A 20,108-nucleotide genomic window follows, 5' to 3' on the forward strand; every position below is an offset into this window, starting at 1 on the left:
TAGTTTTAGTTCCAGGAGCTTCTAAAGGACAAGAGTGACAAAACCACTCTCATTGACCGTCCATGTTAAAAATTTTAAAAATTTTCCTGCAAAACACACAAAGACGCTCTTTTCTAAATCGCTGGCATGGCCACAATTTTAAGTTTATCAACATAAATTTCATATCGATGCGTTCACAAGGGCCGTGTCTTTCAAACGGTGAAGTCGCTGTATCGATCGCATGTACGGTTGTGGATTTATTACGTTTTGTTTGGAGGCGTAATTAATGTATTGGTCTGTGAATTAAAAGGCGTTTGTAATGGAATTTCTTTCCATAAATAGCTTTCTACCTCAGTGCAATATTCCTCCTCACTGACCTGGGGGGAGGGGAAACCTCTTGAGGGGGGAGGGGCGACCAGGAAGTCAGGATACTCTCTACTTTGCAGATAGAGAAAGGAGCTGTGTGTCCTAAAGATAGTGTAGTGGTTATGGTGAATGGCTTTGGTGCGGGCTCAGCAATTCAGCATTCCCACTCGCATTTTCCTCAGGGAATGCATTTTCTAGTTCTTCTTCTTAATTTTATTCCGTACGTTTTTTGGCTCTGCGTAACTTCTGCATACTTTCAGCTATTGAGACCATTTAACTTTTAAAATGTTCGTCTCATTCAGCTAACGATGGGACTTCTTCAAGTTTTTTTGTACTATTTATACTTTTTAAAATATTAAGCTTTTAGACACTTTTTTTTAACATTGAAGTCAATGAGAACATCCTTTTTCCTGCTTCAAAACACACGTTCTGCCAAAAGTTTCAGCTCCTTCATACTTTCACTTACAGACACCAAACAAACTTTAAAGCGGTCACAAAATATTCAGCTATCCAAACATGACTTTTTAGATTGATATCTTATACGGTTTTTGTGAAAACGCAATTTACGTTTAGTGATTTTTTTATCGGTTATAATGTAATCCTATGGAGCAGGTTTAGAGTGTGTCATGTGACCTTTAGAGTGGAGATCTTTGAAAACAAAAATTATCTTTAAAAAAAGGGCGAACAAATTGCTCTCACGCCCACAAGATCTACTTGTCATACACAATTTATATATCAAAACGTAGGTATGCTTGTCTGGTTTCAGGCAATGTGATCAGTTTTGTGATACGTATTTTAGTTTTAGTTCCAGGAGCTTCTAAAGGACAAGAGTGACAAAACCACTCTCATTGACCGTCCATGTTAAAAATTTTAAAAATTTTCCTGCAAAACACACAAAGACGCTCTTTTCTAAATCGCTGGCATGGCCACAATTTTAAGTTTATCAACATAAATTTCATATCGATGCGTTCACAAGGGCCGTGTCTTTCAAACGGTGAAGTCGCTGTATCGATCGCATGTACGGTTGTGGATTTATTACGTTTTGTTTGGAGGCGTAATTAATGTATTGGTCTGTGAATTAAAAGGCGTTTGTAATGGAATTTCTTTCCATAAATAGCTTTCCTTACCTCAGGGCAATATTCCTCCTCACTGACCTGGGGGGAGGGGAAACCTCTTGAGGGGGGAGGGGCGACCAGGAAGTCAGCATACTCTCTACTTTGCAGATAGAGAAAGGAGCTGTGTGTCCTAAAGATAGTGTAGTGGTTATGGTGAATGGCTTTGGCGCGGGCTCAGCAATTCAGCATTCCCACTCGCATTTTCCTCAGGGAATGCATTTTCTAGTTCTTAATTTTAATTTTATTATTCCGTACGTTTTTTGGCTCTGCGTAACTTCTGCATACTTTCAGCTATTGAGACCATTCAACTTTTAAAATGTTCATCTCGTTCAGCTAATGATGGGACTTCTTCAAGTTTTTTTGTACTATTTATACTTTTTAAAATATTAAGCTTTTAGACACTTTTTTTTAACATTGAAGTCAATGAGAACATCCTTTTTCCTGCTTCAAAACACACGTTCTGCAAAAAGTTTCAGCTCCTTCATACTTTCACTTACAGACACCAAACAAACTTTAAAGCGGTCACAAAATATTCAGCTATCCAAACATGACTTTTTAGATTGATATCTTATACGGTTTTTGTGAAAACGCAATTTACGTTTAGCGATTTTTTTATCGGTTATAATGTAATCCTATGGAGCAGGTTTAGAGTGTGTCATGTGACCTTTAGAGTGGAGATCTTTGAAAACAAAAATTATCTTTAAAAAAAGGGCGAACAAATTGCTCTCACGCCCACAAGATCTACTTGTCATACACAATTTATATATCAAAACGTAGGTATGCTTGTCTGGTTTCAGGCAATGTGATCAGTTTTGCGATAGGCATTTGACTTTTAGTTCCAGGAGCTTCTAAAGGACAAGTGCCTCAAACGCCCTCCCATTGACCGTCATGTTAAAAAGTCTAAAAAAAAATCCTGCAAACACACAAAGACGCTCTTTTCTAAATCGCTGGCATGGCCACAATTTTAAGTTTATCAACATAAATTTCATATCGATGCGTTCACAAGGGCCGTGTCTTTCAAACGGTGAAGTCGCTGTATCGATCGCATGTACGGTTGTGGATTTATTACGTTTTGTTTGGAGGCGTAATTAATGTATTGGTCTGTGAATTAAAAGGCGTTTGTAATGGAATTTCTTTCCATAAATAGCTTTCTACCTCAGTGCAATATTCCTCCTCACTGACCTGGGGGAGGAGAAACCTCTTGAGGGGGGAGGGGCGACCAGGAAGTCAGGATACTCTCTACTTTGCAGATAGAGAAAGGAGCTGTGTGTCCTAAAGATAGTGTAGTGGTTATGGTGAATGGCTTTGGTGCGGGCTCAGCAATTCAGCATTCCCACTCGCATTTTCCTCAGGGAATGCATTTTCTAGTTCTTCTTCTTAATTAGTGGGAATGCTTTAATAAGCATTCCCAGTATTGATATTCGTTTTTTATTAGTGGGAATGCTTTAATAAGCATTCCCAGTATTGATATTCGTTTTTTATTATTAGTGGGAATGCTTTAATAAGCATTCCCAGTATTGATATTCGTTTTTTATTATTAGTGGGAATGCTTTAATAAGCATTCCCAGTATTGATATTCGTTTTTTATTATTAGTGGGAATGCTTAATAAGCATTCCCAGTATTGATATTCGTTTTTTATTATTCTTCTTCTTAATTTTAATTTTAATTTTATTCCGTACGTTTTTTGGCTCTGCGTAACTTCTGCATACTTTCAGCTATTGAGACCATTTAACTTTTAAAATGTTCGTCTCATTCAGCTAACGATGGGACTTCTTCAAGTTTTTTTGTACTATTTATACTTTTTAAAATATTAAGCTTTTAGACACTTTTTTTTAACATTGAAGTCAATGAGAACATCCTTTTTCCTGCTTCAAAACACACGTTCTGCCAAAAGTTTCAGCTCCTTCATACTTTCACTTACAGACACCAAACAAACTTTAAAGCGGTCACAAAATATTCAGCTATCCAAACATGACTTTTTAGATTGATATCTTATACGGTTTTTGTGAAAACGCAATTTACGTTTAGTGATTTTTTTATCGGTTATAATGTAATCCTATGGAGCAGGTTTAGAGTGTGTCATGTGACCTTTAGAGTGGAGATCTTTGAAAACAAAAATTATCTTTAAAAAAAGGGCGAACAAATTGCTCTCACGCCCACAAGATCTACTTGTCATACACAATTTATATATCAAAACGTAGGTATGCTTGTCTGGTTTCAGGCAATGTGATCAGTTTTGCGATAGGCATTTGACTTTTAGTTCCAGGAGCTTCTAAAGGACAAGTGCCTCAAACGCCCTCCCATTGACCGTCATGTTAAAAAGTCTAAAAAAAATTCCTGCAAACACACAAAGACGCTCTTTTCTAAATCGCTGGCATGGCCACAATTTTAAGTTTATCAACATAAATTTCATATCGATGCGTTCACAAGGGCCGTGTCATTCAAACGGTGAAGTCGCTGTATCGATCGCATGTACGGTTGTGGATTTATTACGTTTTGTTTGGAGGTGTAATTAATGTATTGGTCTGTGAATTAAAAGGCGTTTGTAATGGAATTTCTTTCCATAAATAGCTTTCCTTACCTCAGTGCAATATTCCTCCTCACTGACCTGGGGGGAGGAGAAACCTCTTGAGGGGGGAGGGGCGACCAGGAAGTCAGGATACTCTCTACTTTGCAGATAGAGAAAGGAGCTGCGTGTCCTAAAGATAGTGTAGTGGTTATGGTGAATGGCTTTGGTGCGGGCTCAGCAATTCAGCATTCCCACTCGCATTTTCCTCAGGGAATGCATTGTCTAGTTAGTGGGAATGCTTTAATAAGCATTCCCAGTATTGATATTCGTTTTTTATTATTCTTAATTTTAATTTTAATTTTATTCCGTACGTTTTTTGGCTCTGCGTAACTTCTGCATACTTTCAGCTATTGAGACCATTCAACTTTTAAAATGTTCATCTCGTTCAGCTAACGATGGGACTTCTTCAAGTTTTTTTGTACTATTTATACTTTTTAAAATATTAAGCTTTTAGACACTTTTTTTTAACATTGAAGTCAATGAGAACATCCTTTTTCCTGCTTCAAAACACACGTTCTGCCAAAAGTTTCAGCTCCTTCATACTTTCACTTACAGACACCAAACAAACTTTAAAGCAGTCACAAAATATTCAGCTATCCAAACATGACTTTTTAGATTGATATCTTTTACGGTTTTTGTGAAAACGCAATTTACGTTTAGTGATTTTTTTATCGGTTATAATGTAATCCTATGGAGCAGGTTTAGAGTGTGTCATGTGACCTTTAGAGTGGAGATCATCCACAAAAACTATTATCTTTAAAAAAAGGGGGAACAAATTGCTCTCACGCCCACAAGATCTACTTGTCATACACAATTTATATATCAAAACGTAGGTATGCTTGTCTGGTTTCAGGCAATGTGATCAGTTTTGTGATACGTATTTTAGTTTTAGTTCCAGGAGCTTCTAAAGGACAAGAGTCATGTTAAAAAGTCTAAAAAATGTTTCTGCAAAACACACAAAGACGCTCTTTTCTAAATCGCTGACATGGCCACATTTTTAAGTTTATCAACATAAATTTCATATCGATGCGTTCACAAGGGCCGTGTCTTTCAAACGGTGAAGTCGCTGTATCGATCGCATGTACGGTTGTGGATTTATTACGTTTTGTTTGAAGGCTTCGATGACTGATTTTGTGTGTGGATGAAAGCGTTTCTAATGGTATTTTGATTCCCTAAATAGCTTTCCTTACCTCAGTGCAGTCCTCCTCCCCCACCTCATGTGGAGAAAGCCTCTTGAGGGGGGAGGGGCGACCAGGCAAGTCAGGACACTCTCTATATTGCAGATAGAGAAAGGAGCTGTGTGATATTAGGCTTTATAAGTACTGAAGGAACACTGCTTGTATGTCCTAATGATAGTGTAGTGGTTATGGTGATTGGCTTTTGTGCGGGCTCAGCAATTCAGCTATTCAGCATTCCCACTCGCATTTTCCTCAGGAAATGCATTGTCTAGTTCTTAATTTTAATTTTAATTTTATTATTCCGTACGTTTTTTGGCTCTGCGTAACTTCTGCATACTTTCAGCTATTGAGACCATTCAACTTTTAAAATGTTCATCTCGTTCAGCTAACGATGGGACTTCTTCAAGTTTTTTTGTACTATTTATACTTTTTAAAATATTAAGCTTTTAGACACTTTTTTTTAACATTGAAGTCAATGAGAACATCCTTTTTCCTGCTTCAAAACACACGTTCTGCCAAAAGTTTCAGCTCCTTCATACTTTCACTTACAGACACCAAACAAACTTTAAAGCGGTCACAAAATATTCAGCTATCCAAACATGACTTTTTAGATTGATATCTTATACGGTTTTTGTGAAAACGCAATTTACGTTTAGTGATTTTTTTATCGGTTATAATGTAACCCTATGGAAGGGATTTAGAGTGTGTCATGTGACCTTTAGAGTGGAGATCTTTGAAAACAAAAATTATCTTTAAAAAAAGGGCGAACAAATTGCTCTCACGCCCACAAGATCTACTTGTCATACACAATTTATATATCAAAACGTAGGTATGCTTGTCTGGTTTCAGGCAATGTGATCAGTTTTGTGATACGTATTTTAGTTTTAGTTCCAGGAGCTTCTAAAGGACAAGAGCGACAAAACCACTCTCATTGACCGTCCATGTTAAAAAAAAATTAAAATTTTCCTGCAAAACACACAAAGACGCTCTTTTCTAAATCGCTGGCATGGCCACAATTTTAAGTTTATCAACATAAATTTCATATCGATGCGTTCACAAGGGCCGTGTCTTTCAAACGGTGAAGTCGCTGTATCGATCGCATGTACGGTTGTGGATTTATTACGTTTTGTTTGGAGGCGTAATTAATGTATTGGTCTGTGAATTAAAAGGCGTTTGTAATGGAATTTCTTTCCATAAATAGCTTTCTACCTCAGTGCAATATTCCTCCTCACTGACCTGGGGGAGGGGAAACCTCTTGAGGGGGGAGGGGCGACCAGGAAGTCAGGATACTCTCTACTTTGCAGATAGAGAAAGGAGCTGTGTGTCCTAAAGATAGTGTAGTGGTTATGGTGAATGGCTTTGGTGCGGGCTCAGCAATTCAGCATTCCCACTCGCATTTTCCTCAGGGAATGCATTTTCTAGTTCTTAATTTTAATTTTAATTTTATTATTCCGTACGTTTTTTGGCTCTGCGTAACTTCTGCATACTTTCAGCTATTGAGACCATTCAACTTTTAAAATGTTCATCTCGTTCAGCTAACGATGGGACTTCTTCAAGTTTTTTTGTACTATTTATACTTTTTAAAATATTAAGCTTTTAGACACTTTTTTTTAACATTGAAGTCAATGAGAACATCCTTTTTCCTGCTTCAAAACACACGTTCTGCCAAAAGTTTCAGCTCCTTCATACTTTCACTTACAGACACCAAACAAACTTTAAAGCGGTCACAAAATATTCAGCTATCCAAACATGACTTTTTAGATTGATATCTTATACGGTTTTTGTGAAAACGCAATTTACGTTTAGTGATTTTTTTATCGGTTATAATGTAATCCTATGGAGCAGGTTTAGAGTGTGTCATGTGACCTTTAGAGTGGAGTTTTTTGAAAACAATAATTATCTTTAAAAAAAGGGCGAACAAATTGCTCTCACGCCCACAAGATCTACTTGTCATACACAATTTATATATCAAAACGTAGGTATGCTTGTCTGGTTTCAGGCAATGTGATCAGTTTTGCGATAGGCATTTGACTTTTAGTTCCAGGAGCTTCTAAAGGACAAGTGCCTCAAACGCCCTCCCATTGACCGTCATGTTAAAAAGTCTAAAAAAAATTCCTGCAAACACACAAAGACGCTCTTTTCTAAATCGCTGGCATGGCCACAATTTTAAGTTTATCAACATAAATTTCATATCGATGCGTTCACAAGGGCCGTGTCTTTCAAACGGTGAAGTCGCTGTATTGATCGCATGTACGGTTGTGGATTTATTACGTTTTGTTTGGAGGCGTAATTAATGTATTGGTCTGTGAATTAAAAGGCGTTTGTAATGGAATTTCTTTCCATAAATACCTTTCTACCTCAGTGCAATATTCCTCCTCACTGACCTGGGGGGAGGGGAAACCTCTTGAGGGGGGAGGGGCGACCAGGAAGTCAGGATACTCTCTACTTTGCAGATAGAGAAAGGAGCTGTGTGTCCTAAAGATACTGTAGTGGTTATGGTGAATGGCTTTGGTGCGGGCTCAGCAATTCAGCATTCCCACTCGCATTTTCCTCAGGGAATGCATTTTCTAGTTCTTAATTTTAATTTTAATTTTATTATTCCGTACGTTTTTTGGCTCTGCGTAACTTCTGCATACTTTCAGCTATTGAGACCATTCAACTTTTAAAATGTTCATCTCGTTCAGCTAACGATGGGACGTCTTCAAGTTTTTTTGTACTATTTATACTTTTTAAAATATTAAGCTTTTAGACACTTTTTTTTAACATTGAAGTCAATGAGAACATCCTTTTTCCCGCTTCAAAACACACGTTCTGCCAAAAGTTTCAGCTCCTTCATACTTTCACTTACAGACACCAAACAAACTTTAAAGCGGTCACAAAATATTCAGCTATTCAAACATGACTTTTTAGATTGATATCTTTTACGGTTTTTGTGAAAACGCAATTTACGTTTAGTGATATTTTATCGGTTATAATGTAATCCTATGGAGCAGGTTTAGAGTGTGTCATGTGACCTTTAGAGTGCAGATCAACCACAAAAAATATTATCTTTAAAAAAAGGGGGAACAAATTGCTCTCACGCCCACAAGATCTACTTGTCATACACAATTTATATATCAAAACGTAGGTATGCTTGTCTGGTTACAGGCAATGTGATCAGTTTTGTGATACGTATTTTAGTTTTAGTTCCAGGAGCTTCTAAAGGACAAGAGTCATGTTAAAAAGTCTACAAAATGTTTCTGCAAAACACACAAAGACGCTCTTTTCTAAATCGCTGGCATGGCCACAATTTTAAGTTTATCAACATAAATTTCATATCGATGCGTTCACAAGGGCCGTGTCTTTCAAACGGTGAAGTCGCTGTATCGATCGCATGTACGGTTGTGGATTTATTACATTTTGTTTGAAGGCTTCGATAACTGATTTTGTGTGTGGATGAAAGCGTTTCTAAAGGTATTTTGATTCCCTAAATAGCTTTCTTTACCTCAGTGCAGTCCTCCTCCCCCACCTCATGTGGAGAAAGCCTCTTGAGGGGGGAGGGGCGACCAGTCAAGTCAGGACACTCTCTATATTGCAGATAGAGAAAGGAGCTGTGTGATATTAGGCTTTATAAGTACTGAAGGAACACTGCTTGTATGTCCTAATGATAGTGTAGTGGTTATGGTGAATGGCTTTTGTGCGGGCTCAGCAATTCAGCTATTCAGCATTCCCACTCGCATTTTCCTCAGGAAATGCATTGTCTAGTTATTCTTCTTAATTTTAATTTTATTCCGTACGTTTTTTGGCTCTGCGTAACTTCTGCATACTTTCAGCTATTGAGACCATTCAACTTTTAAAATGTTCATCTCGTTCAGCTAACGATGGGACTTCTTCAAGTTTTTTTGTACTATTTATACTTTTTAAAATATTAAGCTTTTAGACACTTTTTTTAACATTGAAGTCAATGAGAACATCCTTTTTCCTGCTTCAAAACACACGTTCTGCCAAAAGTTTCAGCTCCTTCATACTTTCACTTACAGACACCAAACAAACTTTAAAGCGGTCACAAAATATTCAGCTATCCAAACATGACTTTTCAGATTGATATCTTTTACGGTTTTTGTGAAAACGCAATTTACGTTTAGCGATTTTTTCAGAAAATGGAATCGGTTATAATGTAACCCTATGGAAGGGATTTAGAGTGTGTCATGTGACCTTTACAGTGGAGATCTTTGAAAACAAAAATTATCTTTAAAAAAAGGGCGAACAAATTGCTCTCACGCCCACAAGATCTACTTGTCATACACAATTTATATATCAAAACATAGGTATGCTTGTCTGGTTTCAGGCAATGTGATCAGTTTTGCGATAGGCATTTGACTTTTAGTTCCAGGAGCTTCTAAAGGACAAGTGCCCCAAACGCCCTCCCATTGACCGTCATGTTAAAAAGTCTAAAAAAAATTCCTGCAAAACACACAAAGACGCTCTTTTCTAAATCGCTGACATGGCCACATTTTTAAGTTTATCAACATAAATTTCATATCGATGCGTTCACAAGGGCCGTGTCTTTCAAACGGTGAAGTCGCTGTATCGATCGCATGTACGGTTGTGGATTTATTACGTTTTGTTTGAAGGCGTAATTCATGTATTGGTCTGTGAATTAAAAGGCGTTTGTAATGGAATTTCTTTCCATAAATAGCTTTCCTTACCTCAGTGCAATATTCCTCCTCACTGACCTGGGGGGGGGGGCCTCTTGAGGGGGGAGGGGCGACCAGGAAGTCAGCATACTCTCTACTTTGCAGATAGAGAAAGGAGCTGTGTGTCCTAAAGATAGTGTAGTGGTTATGGTGAATGGCTTTGGCGCGGGCTCAGCAATTCAGCATTCCCACTCGCATTTTCCTCAGGGAATGCATTTTCTAGTTTTAATTTTAATTTTATTCCGTACGTTTTTTGGCTCTGCGTAACTTCTGCATACTTTCAGCTATTGAGACCATTTAACTTTTAAAATGTTCGTCTCATTCAGCTAACGATGGGACTTCTTCAAGTTTTTTTGTACTATTTATACTTTTTAAAATATTAAGCTTTTAGACACTTTTTTTTAACATTGAAGTCAATGAGAACATCCTTTTTCCTGCTTCAAAACACACGTTCTGCCAAAAGTTTCAGCTCCTTCATACTTTCACTTACAGACACCAAACAAACTTTAAAGCGGTCACAAAATATTCAGCTATCCAAACATGACTTTTTAGATTGATATCTTATACGGTTTTTGTGAAAACGCAATTTACGTTTAGTGATTTTTTTATCGGTTATAATGTAATCCTATGGAGCAGGTTTAGAGTGTGTCATGTGACCTTTAGAGTGGAGATCTTTGAAAACAAAAATTATCTTTAAAAAAAGGGCGAACAAATTGCTCTCACGCCCACAAGATCTACTTGTCATACACAATTTATATATCAAAACGTAGGTATGCTTGTCTGGTTTCAGGCAATGTGATCAGTTTTGCGATAGGCATTTGACTTTTAGTTCCAGGAGCTTCTAAAGGACAAGTGCCTCAAACGCCCTCCCATTGACCGTCATGTTAAAAAGTCTAAAAAAAATTCCTGCAAACACACAAAGACGCTCTTTTCTAAATCGCTGGCATGGCCACAATTTTAAGTTTATCAACATAAATTTCATATCGATGCGTTCACAAGGGCCGTGTCTTTCAAACGGTGAAGTCGCTGTATCGATCGCATGTACGGTTGTGGATTTATTACGTTTTGTTTGGAGGCGTAATTAATGTATTGGTCTGTGAATTAAAAGGCGTTTGTAATGGAATTTCTTTCCATAAATAGCTTTCTACCTCAGTGCAATATTCCTCCTCACTGACCTGGGGGGAGGAGAAACCTCTTGAGGGGGAGGGGCGACCAGGAAGTCAGGATACTCTCTACTTTGCAGATAGAGAAAGGAGCTGTGTGTCCTAAAGATAGTGTAGTGGTTATGGTGAATGGCTTTGGTGCGGGCTCAGCAATTCAGCATTCCCACTCGCATTTTCCTCAGGGAATGCATTTTCTAGTTCTTCTTCTTAATTTTATTCCGTACGTTTTTTGGCTCTGCGTAACTTCTGCATACTTTCAGCTATTGAGACCATTCAACTTTTAAAATGTTCATCTCGTTTAGCTAACGATGGGACTTCTTCAAGTTTTTTTGTACTATTTATACTTTTTAAAATATTAAGCTTTTAGACACTTTTTTTTAACATTGAAGTCAATGAGAACATGCTTTTTACTGCTTCAAAACACACGTTCTGCCAAAAGTTTCAGCTCCTTCATACTTTCACTTACAGACACCAAACAAACTTTAAAGCGGTCACAAAATATTCAGCTATCCAAACATGACTTTTCAGATTGATATCTTTTACGGTTTTTGTGAAAACGCAATTTACGTTTAGCGATTTTTTCAGAAAATGGAATCGGTTATAATGTAACCCTATGGAAGGGATTTAGAGTGTGTCATGTGACCTTTACAGTGGAGATCTTTGAAAACAAAAATTATCTTTAAAAAAAGGGCGAACAAATTGCTCTCACGCCCACAAGATCTACTTGTCATACACAATTTATATATCAAAACGTAGGTATGCTTGTCTGGTTTCAGGCAATGTGATCAGTTTTGTGATACGTATTTTAGTTTTAGTTCCAGGAGCTTCTAAAGGACAAGAGCGACAAAACCACTCTCATTGACCGTCATGTTAAAAATTTAAAAATTTTTCCTGCAAAACACACAAAGACGCTCTTTTCTAAATCGCTGGCATGGCCACAATTTTAAGTTTATCAACATAAATTTCATATCGATGCGTTCACAAGGGCCGTGTCTTTCAAACGGTGAAGTCGCTGTATCGATCGCATGTACGGTTGTGGATTTATTACGTTTTGTTTGGAGGCGTAATTAATGTATTGGTCTGTGAATTAAAAGGCGTTTGTAATGGAATTTCTTTCCATAAATAGCTTTCCTTACCTCAGTGCAATATTCCTCCTCACTGACCTGGGGGGGAGGGGAAACCTCTTGAGGGGGAGGGGCGACCAGGAAGTCAGCATACTCTCTACTTTGCAGATAGAGAAAGGAGCTGTGTGTCCTAAAGATACTGTAGTGGTTATGGTGAATGGCTTTGGTGCGGGCTCAGCAATTCAGCATTCCCACTCGCATTTTCCTCAGGGAATGCATTTTCTAGTTGTATATTTTACCTGCGTTTAAGGTGTGACTCAAAAGGTCTCGTGGGCTTTAAATGAGTTGTTGTTCATTACAACATATTAAATGTTTGTACTTGGCTTTAAAGAGGCGCTCCAGGCTCTGTCAGAAAAAATACTGTAGCTGCTGACTTTTAATATTAGGACGCATACCTGTCCACAAATCCAGCGGTGTCTTCACTAAAGCTGATTTTTCAGTCAGCTATCGTGTGCTGCTCCCATCATTTCTGATAAGGGAAATCCATGTAACTGTCATTTTTAAAGCTAATAGCTGAAAATGAACTGTTACTTTTTTTGAAAATAAGGATTTTTATCCTGGAGTGTCAGCTTTGTGGATTGAGTAGTAATTTACATAAACTTTAAGCTGGCCATAGATGGATCAAAATTCAGCCAGTTCAGCAGGGACCAGCCAAATTTTGATCCATCTATCTATGCCCTGTCCCATTGACAGACGTTGATTTATTAATCAACTTTTGTCTAATTGGAATGTTGGAAATTTTTCATTCAATCAGTGGCTGCAATGCTGATCAGTGCATTCTAAAAGTAGAGTCCTGCTGTTAATCTGGCTATAGATGAGTCAATGGTTGAAAAAACTGACCTAATTTGAGTGTGAATGGGGAGTTTCCTTTCACTGGGCCTTTGTATTGTGACAGCAGGGAGACTTCCCCACCATCAGAATACACTGATCAGCTCTGCTGGCTATAGCCGGTTGCAGGGCTTTTTTTCAGGGGGAACTTGGGGGAACTCAGTTCCACCACCTCTGGCTCATACCCGTTGGTGCCTGCTCACCACAATCACTTGTAAACACAGAAGTCTGGTTTCTGTGTGTACAAGTCACAGCTCTGCACTCTGTGTGTTACCCCCTGAACTCTACACTCTGTATGTAATGCAATCCTGGTTTTTAATGCCCCCTTTAAGACCCTTCTACTGTTTATGAAATCTGAACGGGGCCGTGGTTGAGTTCCTGCACCTACTTTCTGAGAAAAAAAGCTCTGCCTGTTGTACTGATCGAGTAGGAAATATCTGATGGATGGTTGTACATTAGTCAATCAGTAGATTGACTTCTGTACTATCTCCCTGCACATGTTGTACCTGTACATTGATCAAAATGTGTCCGGTCCCTGCTGAATGTTGATCCATGTATCACACTGAAAGCGCCGGTTGTTCGCTCATTTTAGTGGCGCTTCAGCGCTGTTTAAGCGACGCAAAGGCTAGTGGGGCACCTTTAACCCCAAAACTCCCATTTTGCGACACTTTAAAAACCGCACAAAGATGCTGCTTGCAGGACGTTTCAGAACGTCCTGCAAGCGCACCGCCTGACTGTGAAAAGACACACTGCAATGAATGGGAGGTGGTTTTCAGGTGCTCAGCAGAGGCTATTTTCCCGTTAAAGGCCCTAAAAACTGCCCCAGTGTGAAGGTGGTCTCAGAGTACAATAACTCAGTGTGGGGGTTCTCCATTCTCCTTGCTTTTGTGGATGTGATCAAATAAAAAATGATCCGTATATGGCCAGCCTCACACTTGTACTCCATATATTTTATGTGTTCCATATGTCGGGATGAGACTTTTTTTTTTCTTTACAGTTGCCCATTGCTGTGTAGATTGCAACTGTTTTAACCACCTGCCTACTGGGTACTTTTACCCCTTCAGCTTTCAGCTCTGTCACACTTTGAATGACAATTGCACGGTCATGCAAAATATGCAATTTTTATAATTTTTTTTCACACAAATAGCGCTTTATTTTGGTGTTATTTAATGACCACAGGATTTTATTTATTTTTGCTTTATTCTACGGTGTGTGTTTTTTTTTTTTACAAGACTTTACACTTCCTTCGTGAAATGGTGTACAGTGTACCCCATTACCATTTCACACAGGGGGGGGGGGGCAGGATCTGGGGGTCCCCTTTGTTAAAGGGGTCTTCCAGATTCTGATAAGCCTCCCGCCCGCATACCCCAACAACCACCGGGCAAGGGTTGTGGGGATGAGACCCTTGTCCCCATCAACATGGGGACATCCTCCCCATGTTGAGGGCATGTGGCCTGGTGCGGTTCAGGAGAGGGGGGGGCCGCACTCTGTCCCCCCCTCTTTTCTGCGGCCGGCCAGGTCAACGTGCTCGGATAACGGGTCTGGTTATGGATATTTAGGGGGAACCGCACATCATTTTTGTTTTAAATTGACGGCGGGGTTCCCCTTAATATCGATACCAGACCTAAAGGATCTGGTTATTGAATTTGCGGGGACCTCCGCGCATTTTTTTTTTCCCGGACCCAAACTTTTTCCAATTATTCGGGTTCGCTCAACCCTAGTTAATACATTACCAAAGTGCCGCCGTTTAGGTGTTTTGTTGAGCCATATGTTGGGCAGTACGGCCGCCTTATGGGGGGGGGGGGGGGCAGTGTAAACTGACTTTTGTTGCCCAGGCTAGGGGATCAGGTAGTGGATTGCTGTCCTCGATCCTCACATTTAATGTCCACAGATGGACTGACGGATGTGGCGTTAGGGTGCCCAATGGCAGGTATCTGTTTAGGTGGGTTGGTATGGTTCCTCCCGGGATTTCTTCGGTGGACCTCACTGCCCATAACTCTCCCTCTGGCCTCCTACTCGTCTCACTCGCAGGAGACGTCACGTGACTGGGGCGCAATGATGAAGTCAACGCGTTTCGCCATGCTGATGGCGTAGCTTCATCTCGGACGTTCATCCATCACCAGGCATATTTATACATTGGCCGGCTGGAGATTATAACCATGGAGAAATTTAAAGGGAAATTGTCACAGAGGCATGTCGAGTTCCGTTATGCAGTAGACAACAGACAATCCATTAGTAGAAATCTATTGAGTAGATTATCATGCCGCTTGTTATTTAGAAGTAAATTGACGCCATAAGTGAGGCTATGTCAATCTCCTTACCAGTGCGGCTTTAGTCATAGACTGACCGATTTGGAGATGTTAATCCCAGAGGTATGTGGTAAAGGGAATTAGATAAACATACACATATGTGTGGGAAGAGGGACAGGGTTAGAAAGGAGACATATAACAAATAGGAAGCGTAAACGCAGTCATTACATTCATTACTTTAGCATGATGAACTGGGGGCTTGCTGTTAGGGGGAAGAAACAAGGAAGAACAGGGAAAAGCCTAGATAGTTCATTTCTAAGTCAAGCCACTGTTATAGTTAATCAATTCGATCATTTAGTGGAGATCCATATATAAAAATTAAAGTAGGGAATATAGTTATCCCTCTATTCACATATATCTCCACACGGGCAGGGGTAATTTAAGGATTGATAAATATATCAATAGTTAAATGGATAGAGAAATTCGTTTTCCCTGCTGCATGTACAAATATACAGACAAACAGAAGATGCAAAAAATGGTTTCGGCTAAGATAGAGAGCTATATACAGTGCCTTGCGAAAGTATTCGGCCCCCTTGAACTTTGCGACCTTTTGCCACATTTCAGGCTTCAAACATAAAGATATAAAACTAATTTTTTTTGAAGAATCAACAACAAGTGGGACACAATCATGAAGTGGAACGAAATTTATTGGATATTTCAAACTTTTTTAACAAGTAAAAAACTGAAAAATTGGGCGTGCAAAATTATTCAGCCCCCTTAAGTTAATACTTTGTAGCGCCACCTTTTGCTGCGATTACAGCTGTAAGTCGCTTGGGGTATGTCTCTATCAGTTTTGCACATTGAGAGACTGACATTTTTGCCCATTCCTCCTTGCAAAACCGCTTGAGCTCAGTGAGGTTGGATGGAGAGCGTTTGTGAACAGCAGTTTTCAGTTCTTTCCACAGATTCTCGATTGGATTCAGGTCTGGACTTTGACTTGGCCATTCTAACACCTGGATATGTTTATTTGTGAACCATTTCATTGTAGATTTTGCTTTATGTTTTGGATCATTGTCTTGTTGGAAGACAAATAAATCTCCATCCCAGTCTCAGGTCTTTTGCAGACTCCATTAGGTTTTCTTCCAGAATGGTCCTGTATTTGGCTCCATCCATCTTCCAATCAATTTTAATCATCTTCCCTGTCCCTGCTGAAGAAAAGCAGGCCCAAACCATGATGCTGCCACCACCATGTTTGACAGTGGGGATGGTGTGTTCAGGGTGATGAGCTGTGTTGCTTTTACACCAAACATAACGTTTTGCATTGTTGCCAAAAAGTTTGATTTTGGTTTCATCTGACCAGAGCACATTCTTCCACATGTTTGGTGTGTCTCCCAAGTGGCTTGTGGCAAACTTTAAACGACACTTTTTATGGATATCTTTAAGAAATGGCTTTCTTCTTGCCACTCTTCCATAAAGGCCAGATTTGTGCAGTATACGACTGATTGTTGTCCTATGGACAGAGTCTCCCACCTCAGCTGTAGATCTCTGCAGTTCATCCAGAGTGATCATGGGTCTCTTGGCTGCATCTCTGATCGGTCTTCTCCTTGTATGAGCTGAACGTTTAGAGGGACGGCCAGGTCTTCGTAGATTTGCAGTGGTCTGATACTCCTTTCATTTCAATATTATCGCTTGCACAGTGCTCCTTGGGATGTTTAAAGTTTGGGAAATCTGTTTGTATCCAAATCCGGCTTTAAACTTCTCCACAACAGTATCTCAGACCTGCCTGGTGTGTCCCTTGTTCTTCATGATGCTCTCTGCGCTTTAAACGGACCTCTGAGACTATCACAGTGCAGGTGCATTTATACGGAGACTTGATTACACACAGGTGCATTCTATTTATCATCATTAGTCATTTAGGTCAACATTGGATCATTCAGAGATCCTCACTGAACTTCTGGGGAGAATTTGCTGCACTGAAAAGGGGCTGAATAATTTTGCACGCCCAATTTTTCAGTTTTTTATTTGTTAAAAAAGTTTGAATTATCCAATAAATTTCGTTCCACTTCATGATTGTGTCCCACTTGTTGATTCTTCAAAAAAAAATTAAGTTTTATATCTTTATGTTTGAAGCCTGAAATGTGGCAAAAGGTCGCAAAGTTCATAGGGGCCGAATACTTTCGCAAGGCACTGTATATATAAATAGTAGTCATGCGAAATGGCATTCATGTCATGAGTCCAGGAAGACCTGTAGGTTCAATTCAGTGTTTAGGCCAACTGGCACTAGCGATTTTAGGCGATAGACCCACCATTTTACTTTCTGTAGGAGAATGCGGTTGTAATCTCCTCTTCTGTTTGGTAATTTTAGTGCATAGATGCCTTTAACAGTGAGTCCCCCGGAACTCCTGCCATGATACTGAGCGAAATGTTTCGCTAGTGGTTTCTTAGGTATTATCTCCCTCAGATGTTCGCCAATGCATATTTTGAGTGATCTCTTGGTTTTTCCGATATAGATTTTTGGACAAGGGCAGGTGATCATGTAGAGGATGAGCAGTTTATCAAACTCCTAATTTCAAACGAACCATGTCCAAGGGCGTCTAAAAATGTTGATGTGCGATGCACATAGTGGCAAATCTGACACCTGTTGCACGGAAACATGCCAAGGGTTCGGGGATAGTCAGAGCCCTAGGGCGGCTACTGAACTTGGAGAAATCCAGCCTGATCCCGTCACAACATATAACCTACCTGGGGTACTTGTTGGACTCAACTCTATTAAGAGTATTTTTCCCGACGGAGAAGGTCTTAAAACTGGACAGAGTTGTGGCCTCCCTCCAGGGCAGTCAACAGGTCTTAAAGGAACACTAAAGGTTCGTTTTTTTTTTATTAGATCAATTGATTGCTGTAAGCTAGAGCATTTAAATATCACTTACCTCGTTTTTCCTTTTGACCTCCAAAATACAGTGATCCAGGTTTGAAAATGCCATTTCCTGTCTCTCCTCTTCTTGCTTTCCACCAGCATCTGAGCCGTTTTGCATGGTGGAAAGCAGAATGTGCTCACCCCCTGCCTATGGCTACAGCCCTGCATGAAGATGCTCTCTTATCCCTCACAGGCATGGCCCTGCATGAAGATGCTCTCTTATCCCTCACAGGCATGGAGGCTAAGCCTAATGGGAACTGTAGTTCCTATTAGGCCGTAATGTAGCAAGAATAATTGCGCACCGCAAACCAGGAAGTCAGTGAGAATAACGATTTAGGAGTGCTGGAGGTGAATAAAACAGCTCGATTTCAACAGGTATCAAACTAGTTATAATGCAAAAACATTACTTTTTACTTTATCAGCTACTGTCAGACTTTAATTTAAGAGGAAAATATTTTTGTCTTTACAACCCCTTTAATAAGGCCCCTAATGTCAACACTAAGGCTGTTGACGTCTACCCTCCGAGCAGTCCAATGGGCAGGTCTACACTTTCGCCCCCTGTAGGCCTTCGTTCTAAGGGTATGGGATCACAGTCTAGAGGTCCTAGACGCCTTAGTCCAGGTACCAGATCAGGTAAAAAAAGATCCCTCTGGTGGTGTAGGAAGGTCACAAACCTGTCACAGGGACGTCTGTGGCGTCTCGGGTAGTAACCGCAGACGCAAGTGGCAGGTGCTGGGGGGGGGGGGGGGCACACCTGGGATCGCTTCCAGCACAGGGCATCTGGAAGTGCTAAGAACTAAACAGATCGTCCAATGAGAAGGAGCTGAAGGCAGTTGGTCTCGCCCTCAGGTTTTTCCAGGAACTCCAGGGGCACCACACTCAGATGAGGACAATTCTTCAGCCGTAGCTTACCTAAACAAGCAGGGCGGCACGAGAAGCGGAGTTCTGTCGGCCCTAGCAGCAGACATTCTGGGCCGAGATCAACACTCTCAGCAGTCCGAGAGGAGAGAAACATGTGGTGGCAGACTCAGTTGAAGACAACTGAGAGAGCGCGAATAGGCCCTTAATCAGGAGGTTTTCTGTCTCTTGGCCAAGAGATGGGGGACCACCGGAGGTGAACCTCTTTGCGTCACAAGATAACGCGAAAGCCCTGTTTTTTCTCTAAACAGAGGAGAGGGAGCACTGGAGGTAGACCCACCGACCCAAAGCTGGCAGTTCAGAATGTGTTACGCATTCCTGCCACCGGTATCATTACCCACAGTTCTGAGGAAGTTTCAGATGGAAAACACTTTCCTGATCCTAGTGGCACCACATTTGCTCAAGAGAGCATGGTTCTCAGTCCTCAAACAGCTGGCTGTAGAACCTCCCTTATTCCCAACACCTCAAGAGGATCTCCTCTCACAGGGTCCAGTCCTCTGCCCACAAGTGGAAGCTAGCGGTGTGGCTACCGAGGAGGCCATACTAAAATCTAAAGGGTTTTCAGAAGGATTGATTGCCACCCTCCTTAATAGCAAGAAAAAATTAGACTCGCAGAATTTACAGGAAAGTTTGGCTTCGCTTTAAGTTGTGCGTAGGATGCTCCTGTTAGTGCAGAGCCATTCTAGAATTCCTACAGTGTGGAGCAGATAAGGGACGTTCCGCAAGTACCCTCAAAGGTCAGATTTCAGCACTTGGTGCATATTCGGAAAAACCTATGGCCACCAACCCCTGGGTAGTCTGGTTTTTCAGGGCATCATACCCCATTGCAAATCACTTTAAAACTTGGGCCTTGTAGACCTAGGGGCACATGGAGTTTTCACGCAATTGGGTGGAGGAGCCAACAGTGGAATAAGTACTAAAGCCTCACTGACTGATAAATGAGGGATCAGCCAAAAGACAAAATTAAATGGGACACCTTTAAAGCTACCACAAGGGGGGTTTAGATATCAGCCATTAAAGCGGTCCGG

This window comes from Rana temporaria, chromosome 4 (genome assembly GCF_905171775.1).
Source record: "Rana temporaria chromosome 4, aRanTem1.1, whole genome shotgun sequence".
Classification (NCBI taxonomy): domain Eukaryota; kingdom Metazoa; phylum Chordata; class Amphibia; order Anura; family Ranidae; genus Rana; species Rana temporaria.